A 21635-nucleotide genomic window follows, 5' to 3' on the forward strand; every position below is an offset into this window, starting at 1 on the left:
TAAAAGTTTGTCAGTTTACAGCCCAGGGAGGAGGTGATGCTGAGTGGCCTGAAGGTGTCTACTACAAAGGGAAAAGTGCTGGTGGCACGGAACAGGTGAACCTCTCCATGAGCCTTGGGCGTATGCAGTGACAGCAGATCAAGGAGCTGTACACTAGCTACGTGCCGATGTTCTCAGTCACCCCAGGACTGACTGAACGGGCATACCACTCCATTGACACAGGTAATGCTCACCCAATTAAAGTCCAACCTTACCGGGTGTCTCCTAAAGCTAAAGCCGCTATAGAACGGGAGATCCAATATATGCTACAGATGGGGGTAATCCACCCCTCTGGCAGTGCATGGGCATCTCCAGTCGTTCTAGTTCCCAAACCAGATGGGGAGATGCGATTTTGCCTGGACTACCATAAGCTAAATGCTGTAACTCGCCCAGACAACTATCCAATGCCACGCACAGATGAACTATTAGAGAAACTGGGATGGGCCCAGTTCATCTCTACCTTGGACTTAACCAAGGGGTACTGGCAGGTACCACTAGATGAATCCGCCAAGGAAAGGTCATCCTTCACCACACGTCGAGCTGTATGAATTTAATGTACTTCCTTTCGGGCTGCAGAATGCACCCGCCACCTTCCAAAGACTTGTAGATGGTCTCCGAGCGGGATTAGGAGAATATGCAGTCGCCTGCCTTGATGATGTGGCCATATTTTCGGATTCCTGGGCAGAACACCTGGAACATCTACAAAAAGTCTTTGAGTGCATAAGGGAGGTAGGACTAACTGTTAAGGCTAAGAAGTGTCAAATAGACCTAAAAAGAGTGACTTACCTTGGACACCAGCTGGGTCAAGAAATTATCAACCCCCTACAGGCCAAAGTGGATGCTATCCAAAAGTGGCCTGTCCCAAAGTCAAAGAAACAGGTTCAATCCTTCTTAGGCTTGGCCGGTTATTACAGGCGATTTGTACCGCAATACAGCCAAATCGCCACCCCACTGACAGACCTAACCAAAAAAAACTAGACAAATGCCATTCAGTGGACCGAAGAGTGTCAAAAGGCCTTTAACCAGCTTAAAGCAACACTCATGTCTGACCCTGTACTAAGGGCGCCAGACTTTGACAAACCACAGATGCGTCCGAGCGTGGTGTGGAAGCAGTTTTAATGCAGGAAGGACCGGATCATGAATTCCAACCTGTAGTGTTTCTCAGAAAAAAACTGTCCGAGAGGGAAAGCAACTGGTCAGTCAGTGAAAAAGAATGTTACGCCATTGTCTACGCTCTGGAAAAGCTACGCCCATATGTTTGGGGACGGCGTTTCCACCTGTAAACCGACCATGCTGCACTACAGTGGCTTCATACCACCACGGGAACTAACTAAAACTTATTTGGTGGAGTTTAGCTCTCCAAGATTTTGATTTTGACATGCAACACATCTCAGGAGCTTCTAAAAAAGTGGCTGATGCACTTTCCCGTGAAAGTTTCCCAGAATCAACTGGTTAAAATCGTCCTTGAGATGTGGAAAATATTGTTAGTCTTTATATACTTGGTAGTATATTTAGAGGTGCATGTGTCTTATTAATTCTGTTTTTTCCTAGAGCTCCAGGAAGAAATCACAGCCACTGTTTCACCCTATTTGTGATTTGTGGGGCGTGTCATAAATATGAAGGGAAGAGTAAACTCCTTTGAAATCCCTCCTGGCCAGAGGAAAAACCCTTTCACCTGTAAAGGGTTAAGAAGCTAGGATAACCTCGCTGGCACCTGACCAAAATGACCAATGAGGAGACAAGATACTTTCAAAGCTGGGGGGAGGGGAGAAACAAAGGGTGTCTCGGTCTGGGTATTGCTTTTGCCGGGACCAGAGCAGGAATGCAGGTCAGAACTCCTGTAAAGGGCTTTAAGCAATCTAATTAGATATGCGTTAGATTCTGTTTTGTTTAAATGGCTGATAAAATAAGTTGTGCTGAATGGAATGTATATTCCTGTTTTTTGTATCTTTTTGTAACTTAAGGTTTTGCCTAGACGGATTCTCTATGTTTTGAATCTGATTACCCTGTAAGGTATTTACCATCCTGATTTTACAGAGGTGATTCTTTTACCTTTTCTTTAATTAAAATTCTTCTTTTAAGAACCTGATTGCTTTTCCATTGTTCTTAAGATCCAGGGGTTTGGGTCTGTGTTCACCTATGCAAATGGGTGAGGATTTTTATCAAGCCTTCCCTAGGAAAGGGGGTGTAAGGTTTGGGGAGGATTTTGGGGGGGAAAGACGTTTCCAAGCAGGCTCTTTCCCGGTTATATATTTGTTTGACATTTGGTGGTGGCAGCAATAAAGTTCAGGGCACAAGGTAAAATAGTTTGCACCTTGGGGAAGTTTTAACTTAAGCTGGTAAAAATAAGCTTAGGGGGTTTTTCAGGCAGGTCCCCACATCTGTACCCTAGAGTTCAGAGCAGGGAAGGAACCTTGACAGGCTGTACCACTACAGCCATACCACTAAAAGGCAGGCAGCATAGTCGCTGTTTGTCGGCGGGAGAGAGCTCTCCTGCCAACAAGAAACTTGCACCCCCAGTGATCGGTGGTAGCTTTGTTGGCAGGAAAATTCTCCTGCTGACAAAGCGCTGTTCACACCGGCGTTTTTAGTCAGCAAAAGGTTTGTCTTTCGGGGTGTGTGGTTTTTTTGTTTTGTTGTTCAGAGATGTTAAAAAAAAAAAAAAAATTTGTCATTCAGTTGCCAGCATAGATAAAGCCTTACTGTCCTACTACCCCTTTACCCTTCGAGATCTGTAAGTATGATCAACAGAGTAAGCAGGCACACAGGGAGTTATAGTAGTCTGCTATTCAACTATTCTATTGTCCATAATGGAAATGTTTCTCAAGCTTATATTTCAGCCCGTATCCCTTGCATGCTGTATTCTTGGCACAGATTTGGACAGCTCAGCTGTCATTGCCTATACCCATTCATAAAATGTGACCACATTGCTGAAAGCCCCAGCTTCTTGTACACCCAGAAATAATGTCATATCTCAGTCAAAAACATTACTTCCATAAATTGCCTCTACTTGGAAAGCCCGAAGGTCACATCTGGACTCTGAAGTCAATGGGAGTAGTGTACATGGATCAAGGACAATATTTAAACTTCTCTCTGATTCTGGAAGAAATCCATGTAGAGAGTTCATTAGCAAGTCAGTCAGACAGGAATGTATAAAACTCTTAAAGCAGAATGGAATATTAAGTTAAATTAGCACAGCTTTATTTTGATGAATAATATGATAGGTTTGTAACACACAAGTTCAAAAGATAATAGAACTTAATGGCTCATTGACTGCAGTGGGAGAAGATGCAGACCCAGCCCTCCCCCACTTACATCCCAAAAAATCACCACACCATATTCTTAGCAGGACATCATTATATTTGTTTGTTTCAACAGTTCACTTTCTTATATGGAGAACACAATGGTGTAATCAGGTGCAAACAATTCAATCCCTGGCAGATCAGCCCCTGACTCATTTTTGGGCTCAAACCAGCCAAAAAAATAATAGTTTAACATTGTGCCCCAGAGCTAGCAGGAAATCCAAACTTCCGGAAGGGCAAGAGAACCAGAGGAAGAACTACACAAAAGCAAATGGGGAAGACCATATCACTATATCAAGGCCTTGGTCTAAACACATGGATTGTTGGTGTGTGCAAGATGAGATAAGAGTTGGACTAAATAATACTCAGGGTTCTTTTCTCTTCTTCTTTTATGCACATAACTTACGGAAAATACATTCCTACCCAGAGGGTTGAATACACTCTGTGGAAGGGGAGGGGTATGAGGAGGTTTAGGTATCAAAGTAATCTAAGAATTGAGGAAAGTGTCAGCTATGCAGCATGCTGCCTGCCTCTTGGGCAGGGTGGCCAATCTGAGCCTGAGATGGAGCCAGAATTTACCAATGTACATTGCCAAAGAGCCACAGTAATACATCAGCAGCCCCCCCATCAGCTCCACCCCCACCAGCAGCTCCACCTCTCTCCCCACACCTCCCAATCAGCTGTTTTGTGGCATGCAGGAGGTTGTGGGAGGGAGGGGGAGGAGCGAGGACATGGCAGGTTCAGGGGAGGGGGCATGAAGGGTTGGAGTAGGGGCAGGGTCTGTGGCAGAGCCAGGGGTTGAGCAGTGAGCACCCCCTAGCACATTGGAAAGTTGGCGCCTATAGCTATAGCCCTATACAAGGAGCCGCATATTGACTTCTGAAGAGCTGCATGTGGCTCAGGAGTCACAAGTTAGCCACCCCTGCTCTTGGGAATCTCACAGACACGTCTCCTCTTAAGCTCTGTGAGTAAGCCTCCATACTTAGTTGGAAGGGACATTCAGAACAAGAGAGGGGCGACTTGGCCCTTTCCCTAGGATGCTCTCTTGCTGCCTCTGCAGATGTTACATTGGGACACTCACCATCAAAACCTATGATTCCACCGTTATGACTATGCCACATCAGCTATGGGAGTTTGGCTCCTTCAGGAGCCAGGCTGCCAGAAGGCTTTGGCTGGAAGTACAGCCTGGAAGCACAGGCCCAATGGGTCTCAACATTCATCACAAGCTCGGGATAGCCACTGACTGAAGGGAGTGAAACCCTGCTCATTCCCCGGGGAAGAGTTCAACCCCAGTCCCACCCCCACCCCAAGGAGATGGGCATTCCACAAGCTGAAACTCTTCTTTCCCCGGCACAGGAAAATCCCCGAGAGGGTTTGACAGAGAAAATTCAAAAGGCATTTTTATCTCACAACCCCCAAAACAGCCCCAGAGAGAGACAAAGAAAGAAAACAGCCACATCAGGGCAAGTTTTAGCAGGGTAGTGTCCCGGGGTGTATAATCCCCAGGCTACTCCAGCCACTAAGAAGTTAACAGGGAAACTCCTGGTCTCATCAGCTGAAGCTAATTGCTAGAATTGTAACAGCTGGGGAATAAAAAGACTGCAGGTGCTCCCTGCCTCCATTTCCGTCCCTGCAGCCTTCCCCACCCAGGCTGGAGCTGTTGCCATAGCTTTGTCCTCCAGCCAAGTCAGTCATTAAAACGTAACGCTTTCCAGGGCAGCACTAAAATACACACACAGATTTCTCACCCCACTCGGGTGCCTCTGTTGAGCTACCTTTGAGTCTCTCTATTCTTTGATTGAGCATTAATTCCCAGGCTGCTTCCCCAGAGTCCCACACATAGCCTCAGCCCCTATAGACTACCTTTCAGCCTTCCCTATTCTGGGATAGAACAGGGACTCCCAGCCTGCTTCCCTGGAGTCCCCAGCTTCTTCCACACCCTACTTCAGTGCTTTCCACAAGACCCCCGCTTACTCCGTGTGACTCCATTCTCTTCTCCTCCCCCTACCCGAGTTTTCTCCACTGTTTGGATAAGGCAGAGATGATTCTCAGGCTGTCCCCTGACCCCAAATAGCCCTGCCCCCTTAGGCTGGGAGGCAGCTAATTATTGCACAGGTGAGGCTGATTGAACAGCGCTGGCTAGCCCCAGGTCTCTTGGCCCTTAAGGGCAGGCTACCCTGCTACAGTTATTTTTTTTTGGACATGAAAACTAGAGATATGTAGAGAGGGCCCTGAACCAGCCCTTTGGTCCCAAACTAGTCCACTTAGAAGGCCTTAAAATAAAACATCAAGGACAGTTAAGTATACATTTGACTTCCGTCCAAGCATTCCCTGTGTAGGAACTACAAGATCAGGCCCCGACCAAGAACTACAAGATGGCACCCAATTGCTTACTTGTTTATTTATTTAATTATTTTCAGGGAAGCAGAAAGGCCCTAACCAGGCAGTCAATACTTTGATTAAAGCAGTATAGCCAAGCTAAATACTCAATATCCACAAGACAAAGACAGTGAGCAGAAAAGTGTGTTCTTCCTATGCATATACACATTTCTTAGACACTTCTTTTAAAAATCTCGGAGAAGATACTCTAGTGATGAGAACTGTACAAACACCTCAAACAAATGCATAATGCATTTAACTGTAAATCCGGAAAGGAGTCACTGATTTGAGAGACAAAGTGAGGTAAGCTGTAAGAGAAAGTGGCTTATATCCACAAGCTAGGAATTGAATGCTCTTTTCCTTTTGTGCAAACAGAGGGGAGCTGAAATCCATGGATCCTGCCTGGAAAAGCTGGTTCCACAGCACAATCCCCGAGACCTGATAGAAGCCCCCGCTTCCGCTTGCCAAACTGTCCAGCAAAACAAAAATAAACTCTGAAAAAAAAGCATACTACCAGCGCTGAATGACAACTAGCCTACAACAAGTGACAGACCATATTAAACTTCTGTATGGCTTTTGACTTGGTACCATACAACATTTTGATTGAAAAACTAGAACAAAATAAAATTAACATGGCACACGTTAAATGGATGAAAAACTGGCTAACTGATAGGTCTCAAAATATAACAGTAAACAGGGAATCATCATCAAGTAGATGGGTTTCCAGTGGGATCGCGTAGGGATAGATTCTTGGCCCTAGGCTATTTAAATTCTTATCCATGACTTGGAAGAAAACATAAAATCATCATTGATAAAGTTTGCAGATGATACAAAAATTGTGGGAGTGGTAAATAATGAAGAGCACAGGTAACTGATTCAGAGCAATCTAGGTCACTTGGTAAGCTGGGTGCACGCAAACTGTGTGTGTTTTAATACACACAAATGTAAATGTATACATCTGAGAACAAAGAAATGTAAACTATACTTACACAGTTGGGGACTCTATCCTGGGAAGTGGTGACTCTGAAGAAGATTTGGGGGTTGTGGTGGCTAATCAGCTGAATATGAGCCCCCAGTGTGATACTGTGGTGAAAAGAGCTAATACGATACTAGGAGCAGAGAGGTTGTTTTACCTCTGCATTTAGAACTGGCGCAACTGCTGCTGGAATTCTGGGTCCAGCTCTAGCACTCACAATCCAAGAAGCATGTTGATAAATTGGAGAGGGTTCAGAGAAGAGTCACGAGAACGATTAAAGGATTTAGAAAAATCTGTCTTACAGCGATAAGCTAAATTGATTGAACTCATTGCGTCTAACAAAGAGAAGGTTAACAAGTGACTTGGTTACAGTCTATCAGTATCTACATGGGGAACAAATATTTAATAATGGCCTGTTCAATCTAGCAGAGAAAGATATAACATGACCCAATGGCTGGAAGTTGAAGCTAGACAAATTCTAACTGGAAATAAAGGTGTAAATTTTTAACATTGAAGGTAATTAACCATTGGAACCATTTACCAAGGGTGATGGTGGATTCTCCATCACTGACCATTTTTAAAATCAAGATAGAGTGTATTTCTAAAACATCTGCTTTAGGAATTATTTTGGAGAAGTTCAATGGCCTATGTTATCTAGGAGGTCAGGCTAGAACAGTGGTCCCCAAACTGTGGCACACCATCCCCCCCCCCCCCCGGAGGAATGTTCAGGGGGGTGCGGCAGGGCCCAGATCAGCCTCCATGGGGGCAGAGAGGGAGTGTGGGCCACCCAGCCCCACTCTGCTCCCAGCCCTTCCCCCAGCAGCAGCCCCAGCTCCACCCCCAATCTTGGCCCCCAGCCGCAGCTCTGCTCCCGGCCCCAGACCCGCCCCCAGTTGTGGCCCCAGCCTTGGCTCCCTTACTGTTGTCCACGCTCCCCCTCCCTCAGAGCCGCAGCCCCAACTCCTGGGGTGGGGGCACAGACAGGAGTAAAGGGGGGCATGACGTGAAAGTTTGGGGACCACTGTGCTAGATGATCACAATGGTCCCTTCTGGCCTTGGAATCAATGAGTCTCCTTCCTTCCTCCCTGACTTTACCTAGCAACGTCAAAAGCCAGATGTCTAGAAGCCTAGAAGCCTGTGACTAGTCCATGCATTTACTCATGTGTGCGTTTACAGAACTTTCTCAACACATTCATTAAATGTGACAGGCCAAATTCTACTCTGACATATATGCAGCAAGGTTAAAATTCAACTGCCCCTCCACATACATCTGGCAGATACATTTTCTCATATAATGGATGGAAAATAGGCCTGTGCACATGAAACAGAATGGAATTTGGCTGCATGTACCCAGGAATGTACTGTGACAAATCTAGAACTCACATTACTTTAGTGACCCCTTAAAAGCAGTGAACATGCTGCAATATGCCCAAGTTAGCAACCCAAGACAAATGTCACCATGGAACGAACATAAAGGCCCTGTCTAGGTAACAAAAGAATGCTTTTTTCAATCCATTTAGCTCTGTCTGAGCTTCCTTAGGTGGGAGTCTTAACTGTTAAACTGTATCTAAAGGGGTGTTAAGGCAGTGGAGGGTTCTGCTAACCTGAAAGAAAAAAAGCTCACAAACACATTCCTCCATCATCTAGACATGCTCCCAGACTGCAGTGTCCATTTCTGCTCTACTGCAGCCAGGTAAGTTTGCAGTAGTACTCGTCGCGGCAACCCTAGAGACATTCTAGGGCTTGTTTACATACAAAAGTTGTACTGCTTAAATATACTGCTATAATTAAACTGTGCCATCACCTGACGCCAAGTCTACACTAGAAATGTTTGCTATTCTACCAATGTCAGTTCAGGGTGCAATATGGATTTTGGGGGTTGTTTTGTGGTGAGGTTTGTTTGTTTTTTTTAACCAAACAAAAGCCCTAGTGTAGAAACATTTATAATGACATGAAAGTGCTTTTGCCTGTCTAGCTCATTTTGTCCAGCACTTTTTTGCAGGTGTCAACTGCACCCATACTAGGAGGGTTTGCTGGTATAACAGTATAATTAAGCAATACAAAATTTTTCTGGTGTAGACTAGCCCTTAGTGAGGATGCAGATATAGTGGCCCAAGTCTGCTTTCTAGCCTTATAACTAGTCTTATACAAGAAAGGAAATAAGCAATACTAGTATAATGCACCTTTATACCTGTAGTAATGTGTCCACATTATGGGTTGTACTGGAATAACTATTTCAGTTAAAACAAAATCACACACCTGATATAATACTGATCCAAAATCGATCATACCTGGAATCTTTCTCCTTCTCTGGAACACAGAAAGACATTTGGGAATATAGGATATCTAACTGAGCCCTCCAAAGGGAGAATGCAGATTTCCTAACATAGAAAAGTTGGATGCTGCTGATCTATCAGAAGCCACACTGACAAATATACTCTCAAATACTAGCTTGCTAGCTGCTGAGTGACTGAACAACATCTTTTCCTTCTGTGCTGAAGAATTCAAGAAAGGCCAATTGCTATCACAGAGCCAATAAGAACAAAAGAACTTGCAGCAAGTGGTACAAATGTGCATGTCTAATTACACCCTCCACTCACCTGTCAGATTCCTAAACTCTGGACATGGCTAGAGAGGGAGTCCAGCAAAGTATCTGAGTTGTAAAGAGGAAGAGATAATAGGAAAGGAAAGGAGGGAGAGGGTGGGTGGGTAGGAGAAAAGGAGTGACTGGCTGATCCAAGTACTGAGCATGTCATGGAGGATTCTTATATTATTCCTGTCAGTGGACTGAATCTCTCTCCACTGCCCCATTCCTCTTCCCTTCCTCCCCCCGCAAATATCTGTCACACATCTCCCTCCTCAAGAATCTGGATGTTTCTCACTACTGCAGTGTATTTGCCACCCAGCCTAATCTGCTGAGCATGTCACATAGCACTGTTTAGACAGAAAGGGAGTACTTGTGGCACCTTAGAGACTAACATTTATTTGAGCATAAGCTTTTGTGAGCTACAGCCGATTAAGTGAACTGTAGCTCATGAAAGCTTATGCTCAAATAAATGTGTTAGTCTCTAAGGTACCCCAAGTCCTCCTTTTCTTTTTGCAGATACAGACTAACACAGCTGCTACTCTGAAAACTGATTAGACAGTAGATTTATACCAAGAAAGTCCACAGCAAAATTAAGAAGCCCATAGTATTCCCCTAGCTGTCCTCTATATACACACAGTCTTCCTTTTAAACTCCTCCTTGGGTCTCATTAAGCTCACACTAGGCTAGCAAATCTGCTCAACTTGAAGAACAATTTCATGAAAAAGTGACAGGTTTCAGAGTAGCAGCCGTGTTAGTCTGTATTCGCAAAAAGAAAAGGCGGACTTGTGGCACCTTAGAGACTAACAAATTTATTTGGGCATAAGCTTTCGTGAGCGACAGCTCACTTCATCGGATGAGTTTGTTTGCCAATTTCCCCCGTGTTCTACATGTAATTTGCAAACCCCCACCACTCCACAAACTGTTCTCAGTTCTTCCTCTCCACCCAGAGGGTTGTTTTCAGTAAAGCAATAGTTTTGAAACATTCCAAGTATTTTTTTTTTTGGACCATTTGCCACTTTCAGAACAAACCACCCACCCACCACCATGCAAGCAAATATTTGCATATTTGTCCTGGTAGGCAGGAAACAGGGTTTGGATCATATCGCCTATTCTGAAGGACTGCAGAGTTATATATTCCATTACACCTCCAGTGCACGCAGTCAGTCACTTAGCAGGACCACATGCTGTTTAATTACTTCAACGTTGCAGCAGCTTGAGCCTCTGCAACTGGGCGAGGGTTTGTTCCGTGCACGTTCCCGGGGGGTGGGCACGAAAACAGGCTTTCTGAACGGAGTAGCGCGATGCCCGCTGGTTGTTTTGACTTATTGGGGGAGCCAGAAACGTCCCCGCGAGGCGGTGGCTCTACCATCAGCGCAAACGGGGAGGGTCCAGGGGCGCTGGGGCTTTCGCAAAGCCGCAGTGGCGCGCCCAGGCCGGTGATCCTGCCTGGGCCGCGCTCATGGGGGGGAAGAGGGGCAACTCCCAGGTGAGCAGGAGGCAGAGGCAGCGGCGGGGCGAGCGGCCCGGGGACCTTGGCCCCGAGCGACGTCTTGAAGTTCCCTACAGCGGCGGGACTCCCACGGGGTGCGGGGCGGGGGACCCGATCCCCCGGCCCGCAGCACCGACTGATGCTGCCGCTGCTCGCCCGGCTCCCTCCCGCGAGCCATCCCTCGCTCGCTCCTCCCGGCGGACAGACTTACCCGGCTCTGCGGGCGCTGCTGCTGCTGCTGTTTCGTAGCCGGGGGGAGATCCCGCAGCCCCCGAGGGGAGGGACCAAAAGTTTCCGTGAAACTGACCAACGGCGCGAAGTGTTTGTCTAACCTGAAACCCAGGGGCGATGGCCCATCAATCGTTGTTAATTACCAGGCCCTCGAGACCCCGCTGCAGGAGACGGCCGGGCTGCCCGGCTGTTGAACTATCGGGGGATAAAGCCGAGCTTCACTTCCACCTGGCTAGTTAAGCGTCTTTAGGGGGGAAAGGGCTTGCACGACCCCACAGGTGCTTTGCAGAGCTAACCAGAGATTGAACCAACTAGCCCGTTTTCTATAGCGGGGCATTTTCCCCTCTCTTATACCAGTGGGGGGAGGAGGGGAGGGTAAAGGGGAAACCCTGGAAATATTTACTCTCTAATAGGAACGAGGTGGGTCCCCAGCAGCCTCCCAGGACCCCTCTGCCTGTAGCGCCCTCCACTCAAAAAGCCAGGGGAAAGTTGTACATATTGAAACAATGAAACAGCCTGTTTTATAACGTTCTCCTGGAGAAGGAGAAAATCTGCATCATATTTCCGGGTGGAAAAAGAAGAAAGTTAAACAACGCCCCCGTCCCCCACCTTGGTCGCCATGCCATGCAAAACTGCCTGGCTGTATTGGTTTTCCGAGGTTAGAAGCTTCGTCAGTTGCATCAAAATCTGCTTAGAAGTTCTGCTAAGGATTGATTTTATGATGTTTGTTTGTTAATTTTCCACTGCTGACTGCAGAGATTCAGGCTGCTGTTTGCTTTCCTTGCAGTAACTCATGACTGCAGCATTGGATGATTTTGACCTTAACATCAGATCTTCCACTTGGCATATTGATGTGAAAATATAGACTGTTTGGAGAAATGCATGTTCTTAGAAAGACAGGGTTGAGGCAAAGAACAAAATTCTTATAGTGCTATGTCCCATCAAGAAAATGTCTTTGATAGCCTTAAAAGCAGGATAACTCAGCCACCCCTCTCTCTCTGCAAGCTGAAACCAGCTTTCCAGAGGCAGCCAGGGGAGACTGGCTGTTAGCTCCCCTACTCAATTCATTAGCCGTTTCCTGTTTCCCCTTGGCCAAATCAATGTAATCTCTGTGGCTCTGATCCACAAAGGTACTTAGGTACCTAAATCCCCATTTTAGGCTCCGTTGTGATCCACAAAACTCTCACCAAACCCAGTAAGTCCCTAAATTCACTTGGTGCTTAAGGTTTCAGGGTAAAAGTTCCCTCTGCATCTAAGCTTCTGCCTTTGGGCATGTGCTCTGTTCCCTCGTTCTAAGGGGACAGCTACACTGCACACTCCTTATGGCAAGGTGTAGAGTGCATACACGGCACGCCCCCAGCTCAAATATAAATAACGGTTTGGACGGCGAGGCACTGCTTAGGTAAGCAGAGTGCAGACGAGCCAGAACACCAGAGTATATACCCTACAGACCCAAACAGGGCTCCTTGCATCTACACTGCTATTTTTAGCAGCCTAGTGTCCCACTGTTTCCAGGCTGCCAGAGCTTTTCCCCACTGCAGGAAAAGACTCCAGCAGCTCCCCACTGCCTGCCCCTCTAAACAATGAAAGAGTGATTGGAGAAGGGGACTTAACCCTAGATCTCCTGCCTCCCAGGTGGCTGGGTCTAACCACTGGACTACAGAGTCAGTCTCACTTTTGTGTAGCCTGGTGGTTCAGGCATCCACACGGAAGCTGGGAGACTCTTGTAACAGTCCCTCCTGCTCTAATCCTTCTTTCATTATTCAATCACAGAGGAACTGTTTCAACAGGAGAGATGGAGGGAGCCCCACATCAGAATATCCCAGAGCTTGGGGGTTAGCGCCCTTGCCTGAGGTCTGGGAGGCCCCTCTTCAAATGCTTTTTCTGTCTCAGGTAGAGGGGGGGATTGCAGCTGGGTCCACCACATCCCCGGTGAGTGATCTAAGGGCTGGATTTAAAGTTTTAAGGTGAGTGTGTCATGATCAGGGGAAATGGAGTCAAAGGGCCCCTGTGCCCTGTGGGAGATGTTATTGACAGGGAAGCAGGGAACATGGGGAGTTAAGCTGGAAGCAATTCAGCTAGATAAACAGAATAACAGTGCACAGGCTTTAATAAAGTTCCACTTGTTCAACTTAACTTGCATTCTGCTTCACTCTTGGCAAATGAAATAATGGCACCGCCACCTCCTTCTCCAGCCCTTTTGTGGGGAGTGAGGCAAGTGCCTGATTCATTCCTGCAGGAAACCGCTTAGGTGCCTAAGCTGCCTGACTCCAGGAGTTGGTTCCCCGGTTGTAGATCACTGTGCCGAGATAGGCGCCTGTCTCTGAGGGGGTTAGCACACCCTTCTCTCAACAGCATCTCCCATTGGCTAGCTGAGGCAGCTCCCTGCCTAAGGTGCTGGCTTTTGTGGATCCCATTCTAAGTCACCTGTGTCTCCCCATTCATTGTGTAGGGAGCCTAAGTGCCTCACTCAGCCTTTGTGGCTCTCAATGTTGTTCCTATGATTCTGTAAGTGCTGCAAGGCTGAGCGCTGCAATGCTTAAATCCCTGTGTGGATCTGGGCCTCTGGGCTTACCTCACAGGGTGTTAATACCTGTGAGGTGCTCTGATAAGCACCCTAGAAAAACCTGTACACCAGAGTGGCTGGGCTCTTTCAGACCATAAAGGTCCTGCTGGTGTTAGCTACTATGGAGGTGATGGGCAGAACAAAGACATAGAATGAGCCCGGACTCCAGTGTGATGATCTGATCCAAGCATCCGATCAGACCACCAGGCAGTTAGGCCATGCTCCTATTGCCCGGATAGTACAAACTACAGGCCAGACAAATTCCTTCTAATCGAGTTTTCAAGTGCTCAGCACCCCCACATGGGATGCGCTTTTCAAAACGGTCTGTTCTCACGTAGGCACCTACCTAAGCACCAGATTTTCAATGTGTTCTGCGCCCTGCAACTCCCACGCTGACACTTACAGTCAGAACAGCTCAGCATGCAGTATGCTGGGCTCTTCAAAATCTGCTCACTTAACCTGGTGTCTAACTGGGAGCTGAGCTCTTTTGAACAATCTGATTGTAACTGAATGGGAAATGTGTATGCAACTATAAAAGACTAAGAGTTTCCATCTCTGAATAATGCCTGTCTCTGACAGGCCAATGGGAGAGGAAGGCATTTAACTGCCTTATTGTGCAATATTACTCTGCCCCACCCTCTTGGATGCTTTCTGACCCTGCTTGGTAATTACTTTATACCCTTGAGGTCTGAGTAATTACATGAAATGATTGTGTAACTTTAACCCAAAAAATTACTGTTGAGGTTGTGAGGAAACAATCAAGCCCCCTTCCCAAAATGATCATTTCTTAGGTGAAAAGGACAGAGCTTAGAAAAGAGCAGGGGAATTGCTGGCCTCAGGACTCAGATTGCTTTCTAGCTACAAAGTGATATGCCTCAAGCAGCTGAGGAGTGAGCACAGCATTTATGTTATCGCCAATCCCTGGCTTACATACATCACTAAATGTCAAGTGCTGTCAACCAATTACAAAACTAACTGCTTGGGCACACAAAAGAGAGGCAATGGTATAAGCCTAGCAGAAAGAGATCGGAACAAAATTAAATGCAGTCAAGTCCAAGAAAGCATGAGATGTAACTGGGGATTTTATCATAGTAATAGCATCTTGCTAATAGTGGGCCCAATTCTGAAGTCCTTGTTCAGCCCAAACTCTTATTTATTTCTTTGGGAGATTTGCCTAGACTAAGTCCATCTGAATAAGTAGTTCAGGATTTAGTGCAATGGAAAGTTGACTTGAGTCAGTGCTAAGGCTGGCTCCTGCTTGATCCTGCTCCCTTTAAAATCAGTGGCCAGACTCCCATTGACCAATTAGTTCCTGAGCAGGATCAGATGTCTTGTTCCGAAGACCTCAGGCTCAGGGCTACTGCTGTAATTCAATAGCAGCAGGCACAATAACATATAAATACATGCATCCAATGATGTGAGCTGTAGCTCAGGAAAGCTTATGCTCAAATAAATTTGTTAGTCTCTAAGGTGCCACAAGTCCTCCTTTTCTTTTTGCGGATACAGACTAACGCAGCTGCTACTCTGAAATCTGATAAATATAGTTTCAAAGTATAGTAATTCTCATATGCTACAATCACATGCTGCTGCTAATAGCGTAGAAGTATTCTCTGGATGTAAGTTACTGATGCTTGTTTTGATATTGATATTCAGGTGTTACCTACACTACACACACTTTAGTGAACTTAAACTAAGAATAGTGCTTTCTTGGCAAAATTTGCTTATCTGGTTTGTAATATTTTGGTGTATTAGTTGCTCTTAGAGAAGACCGATAGATCCCATCCACCATCCCTCAGTACTGGATCACAGCACCCTCTTTGTGCCAGTACTGAGCCAAGCTTGTCAGGAAAATGATTTGTTTGTATTTAATTATGTATAAATGACCCACCCACTGGGGAGCAGGGAGAGTCATTTCACCTAACCACCAAAATAATTGTCCTTTTGATCTAAGCAGAGCTAGGACTATGATTTTCAGAGATCAGAGACCGCTGCTTGAGTGTAACTCATTCTGTTATTGGTTTGTATTATGGTAGCACCTGGAGACCGCAGCCAAAACCATGGGCCCTGCATGCTGGGTAATCTACAACTACATAGAAGGCAACAGTTCCTCCTCAAAGAATTTAGGGCTTGTATAAACAGGGAAATTTAACTCAAACTAAACTGAATTAAGGCCACTTTAATTCTAAATGAGAGAATCCACACAGGAGTTTAGTGCACTTTATCAAATCCATTTTAAATTCACACCTTTAGTTAATTCAGATTAAATTTTCCTGGGTGTCCCTGTGTAGACAAGCCCTTTGAGTATAAAGAGACAAAAAACAGGAGCAAAAACAGAGGCCTTGAAGTGCCTTGTCTAGGGTCAGCCAATAGGTTAGCAGCAGAGCTGAGAAAGAACTGGTCCATGGTACTCTTAAGCTAGGATAGCAGTTGCATCTTGGACTACATTAGGCTTTCCCTACAATAGGTTCTCCCCTCTTTCTCCCCCTCCCCCGACCTCCCCCTGCACAGTTTTCTATAGTTGTCTCCACAAGTGCTAGCCCTGGTTTGAACTTTAGTGCGTAGATAAGATACCAGCGGCTGCCAGAATTTTAACTATCATGCCATCTAGATCTGCTCTAAAGCAGGTGGTTAAAATGTATCTTGCACCTTTTGCTCAGTAGCATGCTCACTGTAGCTAATACAGGTAGAGCTGAACTGACTGTAGCTGTGATACATGAAGCGGGGTAGGAGTAGCTCCCTTTGATGAACACCCAGCCAGCCAGTTAGTGGTAAAATCCCTCTTGGTCTGTTCTCTGCTTGCTTTACCTGAAAAGGGTTAACAAGCCCACAGGTAAACAAAAAGGAGTAGGCACCTGACCAAAAGAGCCAATGGGAAGGTAGAACTTGGGAAAGAAACTTTCCCTTTGTCTGTTGTAGTCTGGGCTGCAGGGATAGAGCAGCAATGCTCTGTAAGGCTTGAACCAGGTATGAAAATTCATCTTCCATACCTAAAGAAATTATTTGGATAGGGAATGTTTAGTTAGACACAATCAGGTTTATTTTTTATTTTGGCTTGTAGATCTCCTCTGTGCTAATCCCAGATGCTTTTGTTTGCTTGTAACCTTTAAGCTGATCCCGCAAGAAAGCTATTTTGTGTGCTTGATTTTTGGAATTGCTCTTTTAAAATCTAGCAAAAGCCTAAGTTCCAGATGTAATTTTTTCCTTTTTGTTTTTAATAAATTTTTCTTTTTTTAAGAAAGGATTGGATTTTTGGTGTCCTAAGAGGTTTGTGCATGTTGTTTGATTAGCTGGTAGCCACAGCTAATTTCCTTTGTTTTCTTTCTCAGCTCTTTCCTGGGGTGGCGGGTGAAAGGGACTGAGGGTACCCCACAGGGAGGAATTCACAAGTGTTCCTTCCTGGGTTTAAAGGGTTGGGGTTTTTTGCATTTGGGTGGTGGCAGCGTTTACCAAGCCAAGGTCAGAGAAAAGCTGTAACCTTGAGAGTGTAATACAAGCCTGGAGTGGCAAGTATTAATTTTTAAAATCCTTGTGGGCCCTCACTTCTGCACTCGGAGTGACAGAGTGGGGATTCAGTCTTGACAGTAGCTCTGTGTCCTGGGGGAAAAAAATTAATATACACAACCCTTCTGGAAGATAGTAAGCCAAGTCTCACAGTCTCAGTCTGCATCCCGTGGCCCATACCAAACAAGATATTGCCCCTCTCTAAACCACTTTTCTGTTCTTGTCATTAAAGCACAGTGCAGGGATACAGATGACCTGGTTCTGTCCCCTGCTCTGCCAATAATTTCCTGTAAGACCTTGGGGGGGCATCACTTTAGTTTTCTGTGCCTCAGTTTCCCCATCTATAAAATGCATAGTAGTACATAGCTCCCTCAGCAAGGTCTTTTTGTAAAGCACATGAAGTCTTCAGAATAGCACCACAATGTAGTATTTGTTAATGAAGGATTGTCTTGTCTATGTCCTAGGAGAGGACTGTACTATTGAGCCAGACAAGCCATGGGAAGCCTACTCTCAAAAATGGAGGATCCAGACCTGCAGTACTTCCACTCACTTAGTGGGACTTTTGCCTGAATAAGAATCAGGCTCAGCAATAGTTGATCCAACAGGAAAGAGGGAGGGAGAAAGAGATAGCGTGCACAAGATACAAGGGGCCCCAAAATAAAAATCTCAAGATCCAATGGACTTGAGTACGTCTAGAGGTCTCCAGTCGCCTACATTATATAAGTGCACGCTATAGTATTTTGCTTTCATTCCAAAATGCATTGTACAGCACTAGGCTTTTATAAAGTCAAAAAAGAAGGAAACATCCATCATTCCTGAAAAGGAAAACAAAACAAACAGAAAAAAATTGCCCATTTGGGACTGAGTGGGCAAGACAGATCATGTGATTCTGCACAGAATATGCAACTGCATTAGTCTCTTGTGTGGATCACTACATACTCTGTTAAGAAGCTGGTTTTGGAGGCCCAAAAGGCCAATTCTTTAGATATTTGACTATTTCCTAGAGATTAATATGTCAACAAGTATGTTCTATTGGGACTCTAAGTCATGGGCTCTCTGCAACCCCTGAGCCCCCTGAAATCCTGTTCCCTCCCCATTAGGTACCATCACCTCACTACAGTAAAAGCTGTGTTATCCGGCACTTTAAACTTCCCCACAGGGCTTGGGGATTAAAAGAATGTGCATTCCCAGACTCTCCCTAGTTTCAGACCCCTGCCCTCCCCTCCAGGGCTGTAGATCCCCAGATCCCATAGAGAGTGCTACAGATTCTCTGACCTCCCCTTCCACATGGTCCGGAGTAGATCTGCATGGAGAAGAGTGCTCTCCATGCATCACCCTTGAAAGCATGATCTGGCCTACGCTACTAAGCAGCTAGAGATTTTCCAAACAAAATTTCTAGGAGGAGAGAGAGATTTAGCATAGTCTCTTCCCTTGTACAAGAAGCAGCAAGACACATTCATAATCAAGGATTCACTAGTTGCAAAACAGCTATGACGCCTGGCTCTACCATCAAGTACTTATTGCTGCTGTTTTGTGTCTCTGAGCTCTAAATTCTTGGTAAAGCTGAGTGTGCTGCCACATCTATTGCGTGTGATCCACATAGCTCACTCCCAGGCTCTACTAGCATTCCTTTTGTTGACTCACCACTGAGCAGCGCTGAACATTTGTCACATGTGGGTGGACCCAGAATGAAATCTAGTCTCACATTTTTGCATCTGACTGCAGCTTTAGACCTTTGGGAGAAGTCACAAAGCAAAGCAAACAAAAAGTCTGTTTGGACAGATATTCAGAAAGATCATCTGACAGATGGAATTCTGCATTTTGTTGCTGCAGAATTACAAATGGGGGTGGACCTCTAGATGGTGTTCAAAGTAATGCTAGCAACACCACCTGCTTTGAAATGCCAATCTTTATTCTAACATTTTAAATGGGAGAAAAATGACAAGATCTAAAGATGAACCTTCTCCACACCCCCACCCAAACCAATCAATTTTAAAAGTCTATTCCAAGGACCCTGGCAGAAGGAAGCTCTGCTAGGAAGTGGGTGTTTCCCAATTTCTGATAGCTCAGTGCGTGCTAAGATTTGCTGTGACCTAAATGGTTGAACTCTAACAGCGGAGAGTTAAAGAAACAGCTTACAAGAGAGGATTCCCTCTGAGTGCTGAGTGAGTACAATACGAGAATTATGTACTTGGACATTTTAGAGGAAAACAGCACCGCCCTTCCTTTGTCAGCAAGCCACTTTTTCCACAGGTACTAGGCCAAATTTGGCTGTTACACCCTTGCAATCCATTGACAGGAAATGAGGTTGCATAGATGAACAGGGCAGAGGTTAGGTCTATTGTATAGCTAATGAGTGCACCCTACAGCAATTTTGCAGCTCCTGTTAATGTATTACCAAAGGAAGGCCAATTATAAACAACAATATATAGCGATCTATGTTCATTGAATTTCTGAAAGCCTAGCAAAAATATCAAGCTAAGAACAAGAGGCTTTAGTGTACAAATTGCAGGAAAATAATACTGATATTAGACTAACTGGAGACTGCTCGTTGTTTTGGAGTTTTTTTCAAAATCAGTAAATCTGCAATACAATGCTGATGAACTTTGGCAAGGTGAGGATACTCGGGCAGCCAGGGTGCCCTTTTTTTTTTGTGAGTGGGAGAGGGAATATCTCAGCGATGATTCAACAGCAAGAAAATGCAGAATTCCATCTGTCAAATTACCTTTTTGATGTTAGGAAAAGTTAATTATCCGGTGAACTTTCAGCCAGCCGATCCCACTGAGGTAATGGTTCTAACATGGTCTGCAATCTGCCTTTCACTTATCCAGTCTCATCCGCTGATATTATATGACCCTCCTGCAGATCAGCTGCCTAACATTTAGCATCTGTGAAGCAAGTTTTGAGGAAGTAGTTTGCCCGCGTGGGGGAACATGTCAAATGTGCCTTAGCTAGAATGGACCTGTCATTATGGAACAGTGGTTTAAATCTGACATCGGGACAAGCATTCAGCCTGCAGACATTGCATTTTCCCAGCCATCCTCTTGAAATTTCCTCTTGCCTCTTTATCATCACAATTTCTCTCACAGAAACTCCTGTATCTGTGAATTATGGCCGTGAGCAAGGAGAGGGATGAAGGCAATCTAAGCTATATATATTTTTTTAAATGTTCCAGTCTTGACCTTGCAAGTTTGCAGAGAACATACAAAGCTCTCTCTCTTTTGGAAGTGAGTTGAGTAACACAGCTTCTTAAATTCCACTTGAGGTTTGCTGCAGCAAATTATATGCAGGTTGTAACAAAAATACATACATACATATCCACCCAAGATAAAAGTAACCATTGATATGCTTCACTGCACTGAGTTATGCTCTGAGTAATAGTTGCATTAAGATTCTCAAATATGCTTTTAATTTAAAATGAATAAAAATGACTGAAATGTTAGCTGTATCATTAAAAAAATACCAAGAAGTACCATCTCAGGCCCTGATCCTGCAAGTTGCTCTGTACAAGTGTGCTTCTGCACTCCCTGAAATCAGTGGGGCTTTCTGTGGGCACGCGAGTCAGCCAACACAGAGCAACTTGCAGGATCTAGGCCTAAGTAAAAGGGACATGGGCATCAGTAAATAGTAAGTAGTGTAGTAAACTGCATCAGGGGCCCTGGAACAATTTTTATAGTGGGGGTGCTGAGAGCCATTGAACCAAACTGTAAACCCTGTATATAATGGAAACCACTTCAAGCAAGGGGGTGCTACAGCACCCCTGGTGCCCCTAGTTCCAGCACCTATGAACTGCATGGAACTAAGAGGGAGCAGCACAGGTTGCAGGATACAACGGGAAGCCTGTCTGTGTGCACACGGGTTGAATGCTAGCCACAGTTATGTCACCTCTGTAAATAGTTCTCGGTAATGATCTGGAGGATGGCGTGGACTGCACCCTCAGCAAGTTTGCAGAGGACACTAAACTGGGAGGAGTGGTAGATACGTTGGAGGATAGGGACAGGATACAGAGGGACCTAGACAAATTAGAGGATTGGGCCAAAAGAAATCTGATGAGGTCCAACAAAGACAAATGCAGAGTGCTGCACTTAGGAAGGAAGAATACCATGTACTGCGACAGACCAGGGACCAAGCGGCTAGGCAGCAGTTCTGCAGAAAAGGACCTAGGGGTTACGGTGGACGAGAAGCTGGATATGAGTCAACAGAGTGTCCTTGTTGCCAAAAAGGCTAACAGCATTTTGGGCTGTATAAGTAGGAGCATTGCCAGCAGATCGAGGGACATGATCATTCCCTTCTATTCGGCATTGGTGAGGTCTCATTTGGAGTACTGTGTCCAGTTTTGGGCTCCACATGACAAGAAGGATGTGGAAAAATTGGAAAGAGTCCAGTGGAGGACAACAAAAATGATTAGGGGGCTGGAGCACATGACTTATAAGGAGAGGCTGAGGGAGCTGGGATTATTGAGTCTGCTGAAGAGAAGAATGAGGGGGGATTTGATAGCTGCTTTCTACTACCTGAAAGGGGGTTCCAAAGAGGATGGATCTTGACTGTTCTCAGTGGTACCAGAT

General features: G+C 45.4%; 1 protein-coding gene across 1 annotated transcript in view; it reads right to left on the reverse strand.

The window, feature by feature from the left end:
• Window positions 1–11322, reverse strand: part of FBLN2 (fibulin 2) — a 190130-nt gene extending 178808 nt beyond the window's left edge. Inside the window, exon 1 of the mRNA XM_038411559.2 lies at window positions 10984–11322. The gene's annotated coding sequence lies outside the window, so the exon portion shown is untranslated. The remainder of the gene's footprint in view (window positions 1–10983) is intronic.
• Window positions 11323–21635: the final 10313 nt, after the last annotated feature.

This window comes from Dermochelys coriacea, chromosome 7 (assembly GCF_009764565.3).
Source record: "Dermochelys coriacea isolate rDerCor1 chromosome 7, rDerCor1.pri.v4, whole genome shotgun sequence".
NCBI lineage: Eukaryota > Metazoa > Chordata > Testudines > Dermochelyidae > Dermochelys > Dermochelys coriacea.